Here is an 8,507-nt window from a genome sequence, read left to right as displayed (position 1 = left end):
AATTGTAGAGTCCCAGGTCCACAGTGGAATAGAGAGAGAGGAAGGGAAAGAGACCAACCCTTTTTCACAAGTCTGTTATATTGAGAGCAGGCCACACCCCCAAGAAAGCATCCCTTCAATTGATTGGCTCCTCAGAGCCACTCACCACAGAGTTAATATGCTTGTATTAGGTTTAACCACCAAGGGATAAACACATCTCATCTGCCAACCCACTGGGAATCCTGGCCTAGTCAAGTTGACACAAAACCTTAACTAGCCCCTATCCCTGTGGTTATGCCATCTGAATTCTAGAACGTTCAGCACAAACAATTGCACATAAACACCCAGACACAAATTTAAAAGTCAGTGATGAAAAGTACCCCCATGGAATCCTTGGCAGCATCTCTTTCGTGTTGTTGAGTTTTGCCCAGCATCCCCAGAATTCTTGTTTCCAAGATGATAGCTTTTGCCTCTTTTGCTAGATGGGTAGGAACTGTCTTGGTAGCATAGTGCCTGTATAACAGTGCTCCACTATTATGTGTCAGATAATCACATACCAAATGATGAAGTCTGGTGTATATCCCCTACTCCACCATCCAGCTGTCAGTTTATTATACTAAAGTCGTTTGTGTGTTGGTGTGATGCTGGAAGAAATGCCACTAATATTTCAAATACCATCAGGGTCATCTGTGTTGGGCAAGCTTCAGTGGTGCTTCCAGACAAAGACAAAGTAGGAAGAAAGGCTTGGTGATCTACTTCCAAAAATGAGTCAGTGAAGACCCTGTGTTAGAGTGCTAGAAGATGAGCCCTCCAGGTTGGAGGGCACTGAAAATGCATCATGGCCATGACAGTGGGTTCAAATACTCTAATGATTGTGAGGATGGCATAGGACAGGGAAACATTTTCTTCCACTGTACATGGGTTGGCCATGAGTGAGAACCTACTTGGAATCAACTATAACCAGACCTGCCTGGACAACACTGAATAGAATGAAATGGTTTTTTGATTTCCTCCACATCTCCTTCTAAAGCTCACAGCCCCTGATGTGCCCAGGGCCTCTGTGATGCTCTGAGCTCCCAGAGCTTCCTCCTCCTTCTCTTTCAGATCCTCTTCTCTCTGCAGGACCCATCCTGCAGCTCTCCTCACCCAGCCCACAAAATCAACTTGTTTCATGCCCTATTGGCTTAGAGCTTTCTAAAATGCTATTGAACAATGGTAAACAATGTGTCAATTAGTCCAGCTCAGGAATTTGACAAATTTCTCATGATGGAAACCAGATGGAGAAATATGGGTTGGACAGGGTACCCTTTGGTACAGTCATAGTTGGCTGAAAGCCCTTACCCAATAAAAAAAAATCCTTGGCCTTCTAAAAGGAGGTTACTTGTCCTTGGCCCAATTCTACTCAGCATTTAAAAATCAATTATTTTTAAGGAAAGATAAAGAAGGAGAGCTTATCTGATTTGCAAAACCTCGGACTCTGTTGAAAATCTATTTGTTGACATATTGACTATTTTTTTAAAAACATAAAATAATGGACCATCATAAATAAATCATAATCAGTGTAACTTCTTTCACTTGGTTTCAGAAAATAAACTGCAAAAGTAAGATGGTTTCATAGCACTTTGTGAGAGGGAAGAACTAGTGGTGTTACTTTATTTTAAGTTCAATATGAGTCAAGATTCTAAAAAGAATTAAACCAAAAGATGAAAACATAGACTACATTTCTAGATTAGAATGTACAGAGTTCAGTGAAAAGGTGGATGTAATTGTTCTGTACAGTCATGTGTCCAATCAGTGTGACCAAGTGTACTATCATTGCCCAGACCTGAGCCACTTTGTACCTGCACTGATAGTTCTGGTATGTTCTGCAATTTTGAGTGTGTCTCTGGATATATTGATTGAAGAGAGATGTGGACTCACCGGAGTGTACCAAGAGAGAGAAGTGAGGTTAATTAAAGTTTAAAAACTTGTCACCTGAGCAAAGTTGATTTTTTCTTTTTTTGTCCAAAGGGTGGAGGGTGGTAGAAAACAACAACAGGGAACCCTGGTATCTGTCTTCACATCTATATCCACTGAGAAGGTAGAGGGGGTGGGGGATGGTACTGAAACACGATATAACGTCAGAAAGAGAAACAAAGGCTAAGACAAAGTATAAAGGGATCCAACTTGAGTTTATTTCCCAAAATGTGATATGTATATCACAGATAGGGTGGTCTGCTTTATGAGGAGATGAAGCTCTTCTCCTTGAAGATGTTCAAGCAAAATCTCATCCCAGTGGTCTCCAGGGTGGGCTTGACTAGACTTACTCACTGCCAATGATCTTCCCCCACTTTCATCATGATCCTGTGTTGCTTTAGAAGCCACATGGTGGGTCAAAGAAAGTTGCTTTTCCAAATGGCTATCCATTGGTGTTAAAGGGTCTCAAGTGGCATTACTCCTGGCTGGATTCCTGGTGTGGTGCTGTGGGTCAATGCACTGGACTGCAAGGTTGTTTTGAGCTGCAAGAGTGGTGGTTCAAATTCACCAGCTGCTCCTCAGAAGCCATATACAGGGTCAGGGTCATAACCGACTTGATGGCACTTAACAGTAACAGCGTCTTTAAACAAGCTCTGAATTCTATCTGAAGGAAATCTCTTGGGTAACAGGGTGATTGTATACAGTAATTCATTAGGATAATTTCTGTTTTAAGTTACAGACACATAACTCAAATCAGCCTAAGGAGAAAAAGAAAAAAGAAAAAAAGGCTCTTACTCCTTGAAATTCAAAAAGACACAGGTGGAAATATGGCCCCAGAATCAATCAATCAGAGTAGAGACTCTCCATCTCACAACTCCACCACTTTATTCAGCACCCATGGCCTCAGACAGCTCTAGGGTGACTTTATCCAGCTGGTAACCCAGAAAGAGCACAAAACTCTTGATGAGGGAAGAACTCTGGGTCATGTATCCATCCAATCACTGGGGGTCCAGAATTGAGTACCATGATGGGACAGACCTGGGTCACTTTCTCACCATTTTTACCTAGAACAGGGGACTGTGATTAGCCATTCAATCAGAATCACATGGAGAGATAATAATGGAAGTTTCCAGGCAAAATCAAATAACAGCCACACCTTAGCAGGTTTAACAGTCTAGGAGGCACGATAACACACATAATCCCACGTGATCCTCACTAGAACTCCATGAAGAATGAAGAGCACATATGATTTTCTCCTCTTCACACTACAGATGCAGTTGGTTACTCATTCAACTAGGCACTTGGAATTTCATAAAGAGCATTGTTGTCAGAAGATTGTTATAGATTCACTTAAGGGTCCTTTTATCTTTAACACACACACTTGCTTACTGTCAGTTCCTATTATTTCAGCTTAACAACTGTGCATGGTAAGTTCCCTTCTGAATTTTCTGACAGCAGGTACTTGGAGAGCAGCCTAACATCATACAAAAAGTCTGGTCTGCTTAGAGAGGTGAAAATGATTTGCTCAGTAGAAGATTGGCTGTTCAAGTCCACCCTGAGGTAACTTGGAAGAGTATTCTGGCAATCTATTATGAAAAAAATCACACATTGAAAACTCTAAGGAGCACAATGATACTCTGAAACACAACAGAGTCACCTGAGTCAGAACTGACTCAATAGTCTTACGGGAGAGATGAAGCTTCCAGCAATAGCTGGACTCCCTGAGGGCCCCACTCTCTGAGGCATCGTCCCCCTTCTTTTCTTCAAACCCTTCTCTGTCTCCTCCTTTATCAGGAAAATCAGGCACATGATGAGAAAACTTCAACAGGTGTTGAGTGTCAAGCAGAAATGCAACTGTCAACAGATTATTTACTGGTGCATGCATTTATTTCATTTATTCTTTCATTTATCCATGCAGCCATTCATTCACACAACAAAATAGTATTAAGCCCTTGTGCATTGATCAGTGATTAGGCAAAGCAGCTTTAACAAAGTGACCCCAAAATAGAGTAGCTTAAGAAAAGCAGTAGTTCATTCATTTCTCTCTTCTCTCTCACATAAGTAATCCTTGGAAGGAAAACTCTTGAAAGAGCTGACATTTGAGCTGGTTGGACTGGACTTAAGAGGTGACTATGATTCTGAAGATAAAAGTAGGGTGTGGACAGTGTGCAGCTTTGTTGTACATGGTTATTTAAAACCCAGTTTCCTTTCCTCTTGTGACTCTGTTATCCCCAATTATGGTTCTTGTCTACTACAGTTGTTTTCCAGTCAATGGGAGGGGAAAAGAGCAAAGGGGCAAACTACACAAAGAAGAACTTCACCTCACTTCTGTTCTCACCCAATCAACTTAAAGAGTCTCAAAGGGCCATCATGCTTAGCTACCAAGGAAAATAGGAAATAGACCTGGAGCTGGGAGCTGGGCATGCACTCAGTCAAAACTTGCTAAAAGGAACAAAGGGAGAATGAATAGATGGGACAATAGCAATCCCTCAATTTCTACAACAGCCTGCTAGACATAAAACAGTGTACCAAATAAGATGAAAATTTCATTGGTTCTGTTTTCAAGTTACTAGCAACCTACTGAGAAAGGAAATGCCTTATTCTAAACTTGAAATAATAAAGATGACCAGGCTTGCTGGTCTGATGGAGACTGATGGACTCCCTGAAACTATGTCCCTTAACCACCCTTCAGGTTTGGAACCAAACTCTCCCCTATGGTTCAACTTTCAGGCAAACAATAGACAGTTCTATAAAGTGATCAATAATACCAGGGAGGTGCACCCTCCTTAGAACAACCAATCATTTGAGATCAAAAGCACTGCATTTGCTCAGGGACAAAGCTCAGAAGATAGGAAGGGATAAGAAAGAAAAACAAATGGAGCGGATAAACACAGAGAGGAAGTGGGAGGCATGCTTCCTTGTGGGCCTTGCAATCAATGCCACAAATCATCATACGTATGAACTGATGAATTGTTGAAGGGAAAACCGGTTTGCTCTTATCAACTTTCTTCTAAGCCATAATAAAAAGTTAAAAAGAAAGAGATGGCTTCTTCCATTGCAACAATACAAGACAATATGAAAGACGTATCAGGTGAGTGCCGCAAAAGTCTCTAACAGTTTAGAAGAAGGGTAATAACGTGAAATTGGGCTGATCAGAGTAAGCTTCCTGAAGGAAGTAGCATTGGAGTTGGTTGCCCTGGGCTTAGAAGATGGATATGATTCTGAAAATGGAAACGGAACAAGGACAACAAGAAAAGCAAAGGGCAGTTACATCTGTAAAGCAAAGGACAAACTTTCAGGTGTCAAGGGAAGGATTCTTCAGCTACCAGTCCCTGACCACATTATATACATCACATCCATCACTATTTCTATAGCCATCTGCTCTAGCATCCAAAAGTCATGGAGTCTCAGTGTCCTCCTTGCAGATGTCCAGATTGTTTTTCTACCTGTGGCTAAGCAATGCTCACTTGAGTCATCCTCAAGCCCTTCAGAGTGAGTTAAGCAGCACAGTCTAAGAGAATGGGCCAGGCTGTGAATCAGTGAGGAAACTGAGGCCTACCAACTCATTACTAATAACCATGTTCAGACTTTGCAGTTTATAGAGCAAGATGAAGATTACTGGCTTCTCATCCCAACTCAGAGGATCCCACTAAATAAAACATCAGATACAAAATGTTCTGAAAAATAAGGAGAGCTGTAGAATGGGAAACATCACTACTGCAGCACTAAAATTCTACTATTTCAAACTTCCTTGCTTTGGAATTTATGGTATTTTGCACAAGGGTCCAGGCTGAAAATGATCTTTATGCTCAATGTAACTAAAAGGATTTGCAAAGCTAATGGGTAGTGCTGCCCAGATTGCTAGGAGACATTTATAACCTACAGAGCACAACCGTTTTTCAGTGACAATTGTAGCACTATTGTCGGAGCATTTGGACTTCAATTACTTTTGAACAATGCTCTTTTCATTAAAGTAGGTCTGGCGAGAATCCTACCAGGCAATAAAATTTTGATAGTCATTAGTTGGAGCTTCTGATTATTCTCAAGAGTGAAAAAATAATTGCTTAGCACATTAGTTTAGGACCTCACAGAGAGGCTCTAGGTGTGTACCAAAAAGCTGGACAACTATTTGGACAGGATGTTGAAAAGGAGATTGGGGTACCAGACTGCAGATTGGGCTGATTTGAGCAAAGAAATCTCTTCCTGTTCCTTTACCCTAAAATCCAGCGTCTGGGGGAAGCAAAGTTATCACCTCTAGGTTTCTCTCCTCTATTCCAACTCTTCCCAGAGTGTTGACTTTCTCAGGACACACAGACAATGAAGAACACAGTCTGAAGACTTGGTGACTTGTAAAACCTCTTTGAACCCTAAGTGTTTATAAGCATATGAGGAGTCACAGTAACAGCAGCTAAGATTTATTCAGAGTTGATTTGGTAACAGGCCTCTGCTAAATGCCTGATTTTGCGGAAGAGGAAAATGAAACTCAGAGAATTTAAGTAACTTATCCAAGGCTCATAGCAAGTGGTGGAACTGGGTAGGACTTGGGTCCAGTCTCCCAGATACAAAGTGGGTACTTTTATAATCATAAATTTGGTCTCAGACCTTTGGTATGAATATCAAGCCAACTGAACAATTCATGGAACGTGGTTATTTAATCTGAGGGTCATCTGTTCACCAGACTTTTATTAACTCCTATTCTTTGCCAGGGATCCCCTGGGTGGCAAAAACAACTATTCACTGAAAAGTTGGTGGTTTACGATCTACCCAGAAGTATCTGGAAGAAAGAGCTGGTGATCTGCTTCTCAAAGGTCACAGCCTTAAAAACCCTATGGAGTAGTTCTACTCAACACATGTTTGCCATGAGTCCGAATTGATTTCACAATGGGTAAAAGGGGTGTGGATATTCTGTGTCAGGCACTGGAATGAATGATTGTTGTTGTTAGGTGCCATTGAGTCGGTACCAACTCATAGGACCCCATGCACAACAGAACGAAACACTACCCGATCCCGGGCCAACCTCACAATTGTTGCCACACTTGAGCCCATTGATGCTGCCACTTGGCCAATCCATGATGGAGGTGCAGAAAAAGACACTGCCCCTGCCCTTCATGGAAATGACTCATAAAAATAACAATATTCAAAATTGAAAACAAGGCATGGGCGCTGACCTTCCATACTGATGCCCATTGGTGTGCTCCACAGGACCACAGCAGGGATGAGTCCTCTTCCTAGAAGGGTAGAAGTAACAAGAGGCTTCATAAAGAAGACTTCCATGTAAGCTTGCAGCATGCCCAATGACACTGCAGTCAGCCTGCAGAGAGAGAACGTTTGGCGAGAGTAGAAGGGCCCTTGTGAGAGGTCACCAGGCTACCACTGCAGCCCCAAGCTCCCTGGCTCTTTGCTCTCACTGCCTGCTTTTAGCAAACATAACATGATTGATTGGAGGATTCTGAAGCTGTTCTTTCACCTCAGATACCCTCTCACTTCAATGCAGAGGAAGGCTGCATTCTATTTATGGTCAAACTCCTTCTGACTGAATTATCCAGGGTCCTGTCTATCTGGAGGGCCTCTGTCTGACCTGGATACTGTTTTCTTCTCCCAGGGTTATCTGTTACTTTTGATGGGAGAGAAACTGATGGGCAATACAACAAATAGGAACTGTTGGCTCCCAGGGGAGACATCTAACAGGAGGGGTGACAATCATCTTCCTTTCAGATCTCGTTTTAGTATCAACAGCCTCCTCTCTCTGCACAGTGATTTATGTGGTCTGATTTTCTGCATTTTAAATCATATCTTCCTAACAAAACTCAAAGGATGAGGCTCCATCTTCCAAACATATCCTTGGGAGCCTTAATAAGAAAGCTTGGTAAACTATGTCCCAAGGGACCTAGAGCTTGGTAAGGAAGTTGACAACTTCTGAGGATTTCAGGAAACCAATACCAACATGTATTTAGTAAAGGAGGCAAAAAGGGGATGTGGGCCTAAGAGAGAGATGCGTAACTTGCAGATAGAGTTTTGTACTCACCAATTTTATTGCTGGCAACCAGCTACACCACAGGATTCCTTTCCTTTTTTTTAGTTAATTTTGTTGTTGTTGAGATTACACACAGCAAACATATACCTTCTGTACAATAGAATGAAACAGTACCAGGTCCAGCACCATCCTCACAAGCTTTGTTAAGTTTGAGCCTATTGCTGCTGCCACTGTGCCAATCCACCTTTTGGTCATCTTCCTCTTTTTCACTGACCCTCCACTTTACCTAACATGATGTCCTTCTCCAGGAATTGGTCTCTTTTGATAATATTTCTGAAATATGAAAGACAAAGTCTCACCATCCTGTCTTCTAAGGAGCACTCTGGCTGTACTTTCTCCAGCATGGATTGGTTTGTTCTTCTGCCAGTCCATGGTACTTTTACTATTCTTCTCCAACACTGTAACTCAAATGCATCAATTCTTCTATGGTCTTCTTTATTCACTGTCTAACTTTTACATGCATTGTTGTTGTTGTCATGTGCCATCGAGTCAGAACCGACTCATAGCGACCCCATGCACACAGAACGAAACAATGTTC

The sequence above is a fragment of the Chrysochloris asiatica genome, unplaced genomic scaffold (assembly GCF_000296735.1).
Source record: "Chrysochloris asiatica unplaced genomic scaffold, ChrAsi1.0 scaffold00302, whole genome shotgun sequence".
In the NCBI taxonomy this organism is placed as follows: Eukaryota; Metazoa; Chordata; class Mammalia; order Afrosoricida; family Chrysochloridae; genus Chrysochloris; species Chrysochloris asiatica.
This window is presented reverse-complemented; position numbering follows the sequence as displayed.